Source organism: Canis lupus, chromosome 11 (assembly GCF_048164855.1).
Source record: "Canis lupus baileyi chromosome 11, mCanLup2.hap1, whole genome shotgun sequence".
Classification (NCBI taxonomy): Eukaryota; Metazoa; Chordata; class Mammalia; order Carnivora; family Canidae; genus Canis; species Canis lupus.
Genome location: NC_132848.1, coordinates 26,780,084 through 26,793,595, shown reverse-complemented (window position 1 = coordinate 26,793,595; position 13,512 = coordinate 26,780,084). Strand labels below are relative to the sequence as shown.

At 38.0% G+C, this 13,512-nt stretch overlaps 1 protein-coding gene across 2 annotated transcripts in view; it reads left to right on the top strand.

Moving 5' to 3' along the window:
- EP300 (E1A binding protein p300) overlaps positions 1 to 13,512 on the top strand; it is an 80,458-nt gene that overhangs the window by 1,424 nt on the left and 65,522 nt on the right. The gene's annotated exons all lie outside the window — the stretch shown is intronic.

The following is a 13,512-nucleotide window of genomic DNA, read 5'->3' as shown; positions in this document are numbered from 1 at the left end:
ACCAAAATGTCTGAAACTCGGGTTTTAGGTTGAGAGAGAGCAGAGGTATTTTCTTTGCAGTTTGTAGTCACTTTCTCTTGGGGTGTGCGTGTGTGTGTGTGTGTAGATAACCGATGGTGTGGAGTTATGTACTTGGAAATCAAAATTAGGAGTGGTTAGGGTCCCAATCATGAACTGCATACATTAGTTGAACCGTATAAAAGTTTAAAATGTGCATTAGGTTCTGTATTTGTGTGTTTTTCTCTTTGTGCTTTAAACATATTTGGAGGTCCATAGTTCAGCGTAAAAAAGCTCTACCATTCTTAACTTCACTCAGTTGTGGACCAGCCCTTTTTGTCCAGGGAAATTCAGGGAGACTTTCCTCCATCATCCCCTTCTTATAATTAGTTTGGTGCTCTCCTGATGGCCCCCGACCTTCTCTTTTGCTGTCGTCGTTGTTTGAGGTGTCAGGATAATGAAGAGGAAGAATGGCTGGCCATCTGACAGTCCACAAGATATTCCCCCTCTACTACGGAGCATCTCTTTAACTCAACGTCATCTCTCCATCTGCCAGTGAGAGTGTATAATGGAGTTAAATGTATCCTCTGAGTTTGTAGAGAACTTCTAAAGCATGTTTCTAAGTAGGCTGCATTTCGGAGGGTGAAAATGTAAGGATATGGCAAATGCGTTGGATGCTTTGCTTTTTTAAGAAAAATGTGTCATGAGTTTAAGATAACCTGCAAAGATTGAGGATTTTTGCAGTTTTGTGCCTTTCTACTTCAGAATTGTAAAATTGGCAGTGCAAGAACTTTGATCTATCCTTATTCCTTGAACTTTCTTTGGTCTTTACAGATTTTTTTTTTTCTCTTACGTGCCTTTCTTCCTCAGAACTATTAATGCATATCGAGTATCATATTCTTTTGCACTTAAAGTACTCAGAGCGGTTTTCAGATCACCTTTAAACATATTTCTGCCTGCAGGTTTTTGTGTTGTTTCTCTAATTTTTGTGAAATGTGGTAATGGATTTTACATTTTAGTTCACCGGAGACTTGAGATGCTGTAGAGAAAACTTCTTTAATGTGTTTCATTTTGAATACTCCTGATTTGAGTAGCTTATTCTTGGAGTGTACTGCAAGGCCTAAAAGCAAGACTGGGCTCTGTTCAGACACCTCTCTTCAGGTGCTCTCCTGCCTTCTCCATATTTGATCTGTGTACTTGGCAACTTTAACTCGTTTTAGTAATGTCTCACCTGTCTAGAACACAAAAACTATTTTGCTACTTGAAATATCTTTGGATAATTATAAGAGTCCTAAATGTATCAAGTGGGTTTTTAGAGTAAAATATCCTCAATATTGAGATGAGCTCAATTTTAATACTAAAAGTTTATCTTAGTATTAGTTACCTTTCTCTAAATTTTGTGATGAGAGCTGATCTCCCTGCCCCCATTAAGATTATACTCCAGGAATTCTTTGGTGTCCAATTTTTAAACCTACTCAGTCTGTTTTTTTGCGGGGAGAATAGAAGGAGGTAGTTGTAAAGAAAATACTGTCCCATTGTGAACTTAATTCAAGTTTGGTGATCTGACTTTCTTTTTTCGTAGCCAGCAGTGTATAGTATAAGTTTGCAGGGAACTTTTAACAGAGACACTTCACACTTCACTTTTTAAAACTTAAAGTTTTCAAACATGTAACTTTCTACATTTTGACTTTTGAGTTATTAACCTGGGTATTTTATAAAACAGAGTAAGTTTTAGGTAATTGATTATGAATTTTATCTAGAACTGGGTCAAAATGATCCCAACATTCTAAATATCAAAAACTTTTTTTTTTTTTTTTAATGATTAGGGCTTGCGATTTTAGTAGTGTAAGTGTACCTACCAAGAGTATTTGCATATGCCAGTTTTATAGAAAAGGAAACTGGAAGCCAACTGGGTTGACATAGTAAAGTGTTAACAAAACAAATTAGTGTTTAAATTCCAACTTCTGAATTTTTAAGGTTAGCCACTGATGCAGAATAAAAATGACTTCTCATTAGATAGTCAAAGATTCTTCTAAAACATTTCCAGATTGACTCAAATAACTTGAATTAAGTTCAAGTTTTATGTGTTGGAATGGGGAGGAAGAGGCTTATTTTTTAGCTTTCACATCTTTATGTTCCTGTTTGAATATTTGTACTTGTTCCACTGAAAATCTTATTTAACTTGGTATTTGATAAAGTCAAATGACTTTATGTTCTTCAACCAAAAGAAGTTATAAAAGCCATTTGCAAAAATATTTTGGTAAAATTATTGATCAGGAAAGTTAGCAGGTAAGTCCTGAAAATATTTCTTGATCCTATTTCTAAAAATCTGAGTGATGGGCTTGATGAGGAGAATAGAGGATATGTTGCTTTCATTGTTCACTGGAAATGTTCTGTCACTGGTTTTTAAACACTTGATGCTGTGTACACTGAGAACAGGCTCTGGAAAGATGGGTGACAGCATTAGGTTCTGGCATACTAAGTAAAGATCTTTCTGGTCTCGCTATCAGTTTTGTAGTCCTACTATGTACTAGTGTCAGAATTGGCTTAGATTTTATGCTTCTTTTTCATTTCAGAGGTACAGGGCAGGTAGGATATAAAATATATCCTTTTGACCACTAGATTAATATACATAATTGAAAAGTGGCAAGGATTTTTTTTTTATGTCAGTTATACTTTCTCAAAACACTATTGTGGATTAATGGTTTATTATCCTAACCAGAATGAATGAGTTTGGTGGAGGCCATTTCTTTTCAGCTTTGTTTTTTTTTTTTAAGATTTTATTTATTTATTTATGAGAGACAGAGAGGCAGAGACACAGGCAGAGGGAGAAGCAGGCTCCATGCAGGGAGCCCAACGTGGGACTCCATCCAGGTCTCCAGGATCACGCCCTGGGCTGAAGGCAGGCACCAAACTGCTGAGCCACCCGGCCACCCGGGCTGCCCTCTTTTTCAGCTCTTAAACCTGTGATACTGTGTTTTAATTTTATTTTTAAGGCATGTATGTTTACATTAGAATTCTGCTTCTGGAGTTTTTCAGTTACGGCTCCTTGGTCCAGTGAGGTATTGCTGACCTCAGTGTTATGTTGCAAAACATTTTATTAAGTGCCTTGAACACTGGCAATTGCTTATTCTCGAGGCTTTGTGAGTTCATTTATAGGGCTTCAAGAAGGTTATCTGTGGTTGATAGTTAAAGTGGCTTTTTTTTTTAAGCAACTTGTTACGTTGTAAATCTTTTTTTTTTTTTTTTTTTTAAGTTTTATTTATTCATGAGAGACACAGAGAGGCAGAGACACAGGCAGTGGGAGAAGCAGGCTCCATGCAGGGAGCCCTACATGGGACTCTATCCCGGGTCTCCAGGATCATGCCCTGGGCGGAAGGCGGCACTAAACCACTGAGCCACCCAGGCTGCCCAAGTTGTAAATCTTGTACATATTACATACAATATGGGTGCCTTTTTCCAGCAGAAATTCGTCGGTCACAGACGTAAGAAATGCATTGGCATGTCCAGTGAATGTATAATGGAGAGAGAGGAAACGGTTTCTGCTTTTGGTTGCCTTTTGGCATTATTTTCTGTTTTACTTTGCTTTTCCACCTTCTCCTTAGTCTATTCTATAAAAAGCGAGATAAATTGAAACAAGAAGTTGAAAATAAGTGCCTAGTGGAGTTTGTAGGGACATTAAGTGGTAAATAGGAAAGGGGAAAAAAAAAGGAGTAGGAAGAATGTTGCAGATACAAGTGGGAGTGTAAAATACCTCTTCCTGGTGTATTTACAGAAACAGTTTTAGGAGCCGTTCTGCCAATTCATGACACCCAACAATTAATAGAAAAATAAGACATGCCTGTTTTGTGTGTATTTTATCGTCTTAGGGTTTCTTCTTTGAGAATTTCTGAAGTTGAATTTTTTAGTTTGGCAAACAGAAGAGAGATTAATAGGCAAGTTAAAACTTAAATTATACCAGGTATAAAAATGTTTAACATTGAATTTTGCAGATAAGTTTTTTCATGTGAGGGATGTTAGTTTTCTGAAATTTTTTATTGCTCAGTTCTCACAGGTTTAAGAGAATGAATATTAAGGTATTAAGCTTCTTCTGAACAGTTTAGATATCCTTTGTTTTTAGATACAGATGTTATTTTATAAATGTGTCAAAAGGCAATTAGGAGTAATACAGTTGAGAGAGAAAGGAAAACTAAAACTCCGGAAAAAAAGTGAGCGGTTAAGAAAAAGGGTTTTTGGAGAGACTACTTTAGAGTTCAATCCCAGTTGTGCCTTTATTAACTATGTATCTTGGACCAATTAACCTCTTTTTCTCAGCTTCCTTACCTGTAGTACCCACCTTCCAGGACTGTGGTGAGGAATAAATGAAAAGTCTTTTTATCAAATGCTTAGGAGAGTGCGTGCTGCAGTGTAGCATGCACTCATTGTGTTGACGGTTTTTAACCTTACTGAGTAAATATATAGCAACACAAGCCAGTGGTAGATTTTTTAATGGATTTACAGATAGACTGGATAAAGAGAAAGCCCAGTTCATGAAATTCAGAGAGTAGTTGTCTTAGAAGTAAAGCTTATGGTGCAGTTAGCCAATAAATCTACTCAAAGATTAAGTTTCTGAAGAGTGTAAGAATGTGGTAGCAGAGATTAAAATAAAAGTAGAAGTACTATATGTACTGTCATATAGGGTGTCTTGTATATGAAAGTAATTAAAATGGAAATAAAGTATTTAAAGCATAATGAGAAATCAGCAGATTGTTCTTACTGGAAATGCTCAAGTTAAGAATGGCTTTTTACTAAAGAACTGTGTGAGCACTATTTTTTTTCTATTTTCTGTTTGCTTATCTGGGTCTTAAAAGACGACTTTCTTAAAAAGGAAGAGGCAGAAGAAAAGGAGCAGTGCAGTGGTTTTCAAAAAATTTTCTTTATTTTATTAAAAAAATTTTTTTATTTAAAAAAATTTTTTTTAACCATACCCAATGAAAACAACATTTTACGTGGAGAACTAGACACCCTGCCTCAGCCAGTGGACAAACTACTTACCCTTACTACCTGTAATATACGGATTTTTTTTTTTAAGATTTTATTTATTTATTAGAGAGAGAGGCAGAGACCCAGGCAGAGGGAGAAGCAGGCTCCATGCAGGGAGCCCAATGTGGGACTCCATCCCAGGTCTCCAGGATCAGGCCCTGGGCTGCAGGCAGCACTAAACCACTGAGCCACCTGGGCTGCCCTATACTGATGTTTTCTATTACATTTTCTTTTTTTTTAAGTGCTTGTTTTGACCCACTATTGATTTCATGACCCATTATTGGCTTGTGACCCACAATTTGAAAAATACTGGCTTAGAAGAGTTGACAAGCTGGCATTCATCTGTACTGGACTAACATTTTCTGTATACTTGGCATTTATCCTCAGTGCAGGGAATACTCTGGTAGTCGAGACGGAGATGGACCCTTCCTTCCCATAGTGTATAGATACAGAGATCAGAGCGACATTTGAGACTGATGTGACCAACATTATTTTGGGGAAGTACTGTGTATATTGGGAGAAATGAGGACCTGTAACGACTGTTTCTTTCGCAGCTGTCTCTGAGGAATTGGTGTCTGATCTTGAGATCTGAAGGATAGAATATAGGGTTAGTAAGAGTGAGCCCAGGCTGGGGACAAGAGTGTAGCCTGCTAGGGAACCTGTTAATATCCATCTGGATGGGGGGATAGCAAGAGACAGGGCTATAGAAGCAAGAGACAGGGCTATAGAAGTAAGAGCCAGTTATGCTTGGCTTATAATACTTATTGGAATTTAGACTTTCAATTTTAGCTCTTTTAAATGAATGGGGCATAAAATTGTACCTTGATGCTTGCCTAAAGTGTGGAATGCTTTGGAAAGGAATAGGGAACAATATGAAATGGAGACCAGAGAGATGGCTGTTTTAGGATTCCAGCTGTGATGAGGGTGGCCTGAATTAGTAGATGGAAAGCAGTGAAAAGATGTGAGGAAAGTGGGTGATTAATTACACATAGGATATTGTGATAGAGGGACCAAGGATAATTCCCAAGTTTCAAGTTTGGGCAGCTGGATTGGTAAAGTTGCCATTTACTAAGATAGCAAACATAGGAAATGAAGTAATTGTGTATGGATGTGGTGGGGAAGGGTTGTGAAGAGTTAAATTTTGAACATTTTGAAGTGTGATTCTCCTGAGTTGAGTAGTCACTGCTTTCATTGGGTGTATCTTTTCTCACATTTCAGCCAGCAACCATCGACTACTCGCCAAGTTTTATTAGACACTTGAACATGTAAAAATGAATCAAGGTTGCACTTTTTGCTCTCAAAGCATTTAGGATCTATCTGGTGGGGTTGGTATACAGGTCCACACAATTTCCCAATGAGTTATACACTGAAAAATGTTTTAAAAAGTTGTGATAAAGATAGAGAATAGGGATTGTTTCTGACAGGGTGGATTTGGAGAACTAAGGGAAAAACGTCAGAGAGAAAATGTATTTGAACAGAGGTAGGAGAACTTTTAAGATAACTTAGAAGTAGAGAAAGTGGGATCCCTGGGTGGCGCAGCGGTTTGGCGCCTGCCTTTGGCCCAGGGCGCGATCCTGGAGACCCGGGATCGAATCCCACATCAGGCTACCGGTGCATGGAGCCTGCTTCTCCCTCTGCCTTTGTCTCTGGCGCTCTCTGTCTCTCAGTCTTTCATGAATAAATAAATAAATAAAATCTTAAAAAAAAAAAAAAAGAAGTAGAGAAAGTTGGAAGAGTATTTCTGTTTTAGGTGGAACAAATGCAGGTGGTTCTAATATGACTGGAATGCAGACTATGGTAACATGTCTGCAGACAGAAATGTAAGGAGTTTAACATTTACCATCAGGATAAAAATTTTATGAACAGAGAATGACATGGTCAGGGAAAAGGGAAAGAAAGACAAATTTTGGTGACACGGTACAGGATCAGTATCAAGAACACCTAATGGCAGGGAAGACTAGGGGTATGTCATTCATCTTTTGAAGTGCACTTCCATTTGCCTTGGAAGTTTTTGTTAGATTAATTATTGATGTGAGTTGTTATTTTTTTAAGGTCCAAGTTTTGTTTATCAGTTGGCCTAAATGTAGAGGATACAGCAGGTAACTCAGAAACATTCACACACTCCTTTTTCATTACAGATATGCAATCTTTAGGAATTTTTTGTTTGTTTTTTGTAGAGATGGTATGATAGCTCTATCATATAGGATCCCCTATAGGCATTTCATTACCTCAGAACAAAACCCCAGTCAGGCAAACAAATCTTAGCCTCACCGCAAAGCTCCCAAGATGTTACCACTACTCAAAATCAAGAAATGATCAGCAATAGTTTAATTAACATGCCATTTAGGTTTAATATGAACATGTCATTGAGTTGATTTTTTTTTTTTTTTGAGTTGATTTTTGAGGTGGGATTTTAATAAATAATAGTGTCCTCACCTTTAGTTAATTTCATGCCAAGAAGTGTCACTATATTTATAAATTGATGAAGAGCAAAGCAGATAGTATAAAACTTCTAAAAGTGGGCCCGAGGTCACACATTTGGGATCAATTAGAGCACTTTGTCTCTGTTTCAATTTTGAGATCTAACTTAAATGTGTTGGGGTTGAGTCAACTTGAAGTCAGTCACTTGCCAAGGTATAGGTATACCTTTTGATGTCATGGTTGCAGGACAATGTTAACAATGCATATTTTGAAATTTGCATGTACTTCTGCCCTTTGCCTCCATTGGATTTCAAAATTCAACACTTGCTGCTAACATGCATAGCTATGTGATCCTGTATGGCCTAATATTGATAATCATCTTCAGTCCAAATTTGTATATAACTCAAAAGATTGTTTCCACTTGTCTTGAAAAGGATTAGAAATCTTACCTGTTTTTCCAGCATGGGTATTTCATTTAATTTTCTTAGTCTTTCAAAAGTAGTTTGTGCACCTTTCTTTCCCTAATAGGTGGGTTGTATGTGATTAGATTAGTTCTGCTTCATCTACAGAGTATCAAAATACTATTAAAAAAAAAAAAAGATTTGTTAGAATGAGCAAAGGGGAAGGGGCAGAGGGAGAGGGAGAAGCAAGCAGACTCCTTGCTGAGCATGGATAAACACATACAAAATCAGTATGTAATAATGAAAGGATGTTTTGACTCAACACTAGTTTCCCATATATTCAATCCAAATTCGATCTATGCAGGGCTTGATCCCAGGATCATGACCTGAGCCAAAGGCAGATGCTTAACTGACTGAGCCACCCAGGCACCCTCAAAATACTGTTTTTTTTTTTTTTAATTTTTTAAAAAAATTTATTTATGATAGTCACAGAAAGAGAAAGAGAGAGAGAGGCAGAAACACAGGCAGAGGGAGAAGCAGGCTCCATGCACCGGGAGCCCGACGTGGGACTCGATCCCGGGTCTCCAGGATCGCGCCCTGGGCCAAAGGCAGGCGCCAAACTGCTGCGCCACCCAGGGATCCCTACTGTTTTTAAATAAAGCACTGAATGAAGTAACATTAGATATCTTGTTTCAACCTAATTCTTTTTTTTCTTTTTTTCTGTGTGTGTGTGTGTGTTTCAGCCTAATTCTTGAGGTTTGCAAATTTGCCTCATTTTAAATACTACAATGTTTTAAAATGTCATGCTTTTTAAGGGCCCCAAACAGCTGAGTTAATGATGTAGTAGTGCCCTAAACCAATAAGGAGAGATCTTTGTTACATTGTCAATGTCTAGCCAGACTGTTACTAGATTTATTGAAGTTATGTAGATTTGGCTTTCATTTCCATCCTTATTTTTTAAAATCTTCAATCTCTCACCTGGAATAGAGGCTCTAGCATTCTGATCTCTGTCCACCTCTTCGCTCACTTTGCTCTCCCTACTTTGAATTCTTTTAGTGCTGAACTGGCTGAGCTTTAGGTTGTTCACATACTATATACTCTTTCCCTCTACTCCATCTGTCCTGCTCCTACTTGCCCTCTGGCCTCACCACTGGATTAAAGGAAAGAAAGGTTTTGAGATCTGGAATTTTTTAAAGCATTTTAATGTCATAGAGAAAACTAAATGAATCAGTGGGTGAATTTTATCTTCTAAGTGGATACTCAAGAATTGACTGGTTTTGGGACAGTATGGATATTAGCATGGGTACTTTGCTTATGTGCAGTTTAAGAGCAAAACTGATCTTTTATTTAACTTCAGTTTGCCTGAAGCACAAAAAGCCTGTTTCTCCAACAAATAATGTTTGGGCTTTCTAAATGGGGGGAAAATGTAAAAGTGGGAAGAGGTGCTGTTCAGTAGAATTAGATTTTGATCCAAAATTATTTCAAGTTTCACATCCTAATTAGTAACTTGAAAAAAAAAAGCCTCTTATTTATGCTTACAGTGCAGTGTGGGATTGTATTGTTAAGAATTCTAATTTTGAAGGTTATGCTTCATTTATATATTTCATGGTGGTAGTGTTTATCTTATTTCTCATATATTGTGAAATCATCTTGATCTTGATTTTTGGAAAGGCTAAGTGGTGTGAATACTCATTTTGCAGGAGGTAATATGGCTGACTCCATAATAGCAATATAGAAAATACCAAGGGTGACTTACAAAATCAGTATGTAATAATGAAAGGATGTTTTGACTCAACACTAGTTTCCCATATATTCAATCCGAATTTGTTTTTGTTTAGATTGTCGCATTTCTAATACCTGGTCCATCATATATTCTAAACTTTGCAAATCACATTTGAATCTGGCCTGTCACATTTGTATCACCGTGTTTGGATTGAATGTACACTCAGGTGAAGAAACATTTTACTCAAAGTTACTTTGTAGTTGAGCATCATTAAAGGTATTTGGGAACTTGTCAAGGAACTATTTGGAAGATATAGTCTGCTGTTATTGATTGGTCTTGATAATTTTTTGAAAGCAAGCAGAAAATGTCTTATTGGATATAGTATGTGAGTTCATTCAACAGTTTGTGATACTCTTTGGTAATATTTGCCATAGGATGGTGTAAAAGGTAATGAAATAAATTTCAGATTTATAAATTTCTAATCACAAAGGGTGCAATTAAGCAACTATTTAGGAGCTTACTTTAATATCTTAAAAAGTTACTTGTTGTCATTTCCTTTCTACCTCCTACTTCTCCATCCACTGCAGGGTGGTATTTGCTCTTTATAACTCCACTGAACTGCTCTTACCTAGATTAGTAAATATCTCCTAGTATCTCCATTTAGTAAATTCTCTCTAGAGCATGGGACACCACTAACATTTCCTTCTTGGAACCTGGTTTCCAAGATAGTATTTCTGGTGGATGGGCTGGGGAATGTTGGGTTTTAACATTGTTTGATGGTTAAAATTATTGTCCCTTAAATACCTGTATATATGATGGTCCCCTTAATGTCTGGTGGTGACGTAAGCTCCACATTTTTCTTACATCACAATGTTTTTCTCTGGATTGTTCATCTGTATAACAGAGCCCCTATCTACTCTTAGGCTGTCCAACCCAGGAACTTAGGACTCATCCATGTCTTTTTTCTTAACCTCCTACCTATAGTCAGTCAGAAAGAGTTCTTTTTGATTGGCATCTTTGATGCCTCTGCCCATTTAGTACTTCTGCTCCAGGATTAACTGCTAGTTTTTGTTACTTCTCCAGCAGCAGCCTCCTGACCAGTCTCTGACTCCAGACTTATCTGTCCAATTCATTCTTTTTTTTTTTTTTAATTTTTATTTATTTATGATAGTCACACAGAGAGAGAGAGAGAGGCAGAGACACAGGCAGAGGGAGAAGCAGGCTCCATGCACCGGGAGCCCGACGTGGGATTCGATCCCGGGTCTCCAGGATTGTGCCCTGGGCCAAAGGCAGGCGCCAAACCGCTGCGCCACCCAGGAATCCCTGTCCAATTCATTCTTCATCTTGTTTACTCGAGTGGGCTCTGATAAATACAAATTTGTTCATACCATATTTTTGCTTAAAATTCTTAAGTAGATCAATTATCTCTTTAGAATAAAAATTCCAAACCCTTAGGTTAAGGGACCTTCTAGGTTTCTCATGTTTGCTGAACATTCAATTTTATTCAGCTGATCTGAACTAATCCCTATGAAGGGCAAGTTCACATGGGGGCCTGAGAAGATGATTTATTTGAACCTTCATTTTTCTCCCTTTCCTTGAAGAATAAGGAAGAACTTGAAGAGCTTATTAGTAACAAGCATGAAATTGAGGCTGGTCAGTACTAAAACCCACCATTCAGTAGGATTTCCTAAATTGTGATATTAAATTTTTATTTTTTATTTATTTATTTTAAAGATTTTATTTATTTATTTATTTATTTATTTATTTATTTACTTATTTATTTATTTATTTATGATAGAGAGACAGAGACACAGGCAGAGGGAGAAGCAGGCTCCATGCCGGGAGCCCGATGCGATGCGGGACTTGATCCCAGGACTCCAGGATCGCGCCCTAGGCCAAAGGCAGGCGCCAACTGCTGAGCCACCCAGGGATCCCCGTGATAATAAATTTTTAAATTCTGTTTTTCCCTGGGTGGCTCAGTGATTTTGCGCCTGCCTTCTGCCCAGGGTGTGATCCTGGAGTCCTGGGATCGAGTCCCACATCAGGCTCCCTGCATGGAGCCTGCTGCTTCTCCCTCTGCCTGTGTCTCTGCGTGCCCCCCCCCATGTGTCTATAATAAATAAATAAACAAACCAACGAACACATCTTTTTAAAAAATTATGTTTTTCCTTTGCATTTTCAATACATATTGCTTTTAGTTTGGGACTTGCTTTTCTACTAGTTTTAGACCATGGGTTCCATTTGTTGTTTTGACAAAGTTGTGGGTAAGGACTCACCCTGGACATTATCCTGGCCCCTCCTTCTGGATAGGAGGTTCTGAAATTTCTCATCAGGTGTTCAGATTCTCAGCCAGGGACACCAGAATCATCTTCTGTGTGAATTTCCCTTTCTCAGTAGACACTCATCTAGCCCTAAAAAGAGAACAACAAAACTCCATGAAGAGGGTAGACAAAGTTTTACTGTCTTTTTTGGTGGAAGAGGTGACTTTAGCTCACAGTTGCTAAATGAGGTCAGCTTATAGAATTGGGTTTAAATCCAGATATTTGGACTCCCTGAGCAGTGCCAAGTTATAGATAACAATGATAGCTGATGGCATTTAGGAATCATATACATCCAGAGCTTTGAGGTGCAAAGTAGCTTAGGAGTAATAATGACTGTTCATGATATTAGATGAAATAAGAGTGTTTGATAAAGTATATATGACTTTTACAGTCTCTCAAATTTAATCAGCATAGCTGTTGAAAGTGTTTTAAGTAGAGGTAAGAGAACTTTTATTAAGTTATAAATGCCAAATAAGATATAATTACAATATTCAATTTTAGAATTGCTGGATACATTTAATTCTGTGAGCATATGTTAGATCTTGTGAGAAATGTAAATATTTATTAAATGCAACCCTTGGGGTGCCTGGGTGGCTCAGTTGGTTAAGCATCCAACTCTTGATTTTGGCTCAGCTCATGCTCTCTGGGCTGTGCAGTAGAGCCCCATGACCAGCTTCCTTGTTGAGTGGGGAGTCTGCTTGAGATTCTTTTGACTCTACACGTGCTCGCACCTGCTCTCTCTCTCTCTCATTTATAAATAAATAAAGTGAAATAACCTTTATCCTTCAGATATTTATAATTTGGTAATGAAGTAAGATGTACACAGATGTTTAGTTATAACAAAAGATGAAGAAAGGAAGTGCATAAATGAGGTTGAGAGTCATCTTAGGAAACAGGATCAATCTTTGAGTTGAAACCTGAGTAGTAGTAACTACAATTTAGGTCTATTGGAAGTACAGGATTGGGACGCCTGGGTGGCTCAGTGGTTGAGCATCCTGCTTTTGGCTTGGGTTTTGATCCTGGGGTGCTGGGATGGAGTCTCACATCAGGCTCCCCGCAGGGAGCCTGGTTCTTCCTCTGCCTATGTCTCTGCCTCTCTCTCGGTCTCTCGTGAATAAAAAAATAAAATCTTTTTAAAAGTACAGAATTGCCATTAAAAAAAGAAAAATCCTAAACTTTTATCTTCAGGGTCTACCAGTGTAAATCCTCCTGTTTGTCTTCACAGTGGAGCTTAACTTTGTAATGTGATGTGAACTGTTTTTGCATAAACCTGAAACAGCAATCAAATGCAGTAGATTTGGCTATAGTACAGGTTAAATTAAAATCCTTGAGATTCGGGGGATCCCTGGGTGGCTCAGCGGTTTGGCGCCTGCCTTTGGCCCAGGGCGCGATCCTGGAGTCCCAGGATCGAGTCCCACGTCGGGCTCCCGGCATGGAGCCTGCTTCTCCCTCCTCCTTTGTCTCTGCCTCTCTCTCTCTCTTTCTGTGTCTATCATAAATAGATAAATAAATATTAAAAAAAACCCTTGAGATTCTTGTGCCCCAAGTAAGACTTCCGTATTACTGAAGTGGATTTCTGCTCAGTGAATTCTGTGTCACTCTTACCTACTTTTGATATTGTTGAGAA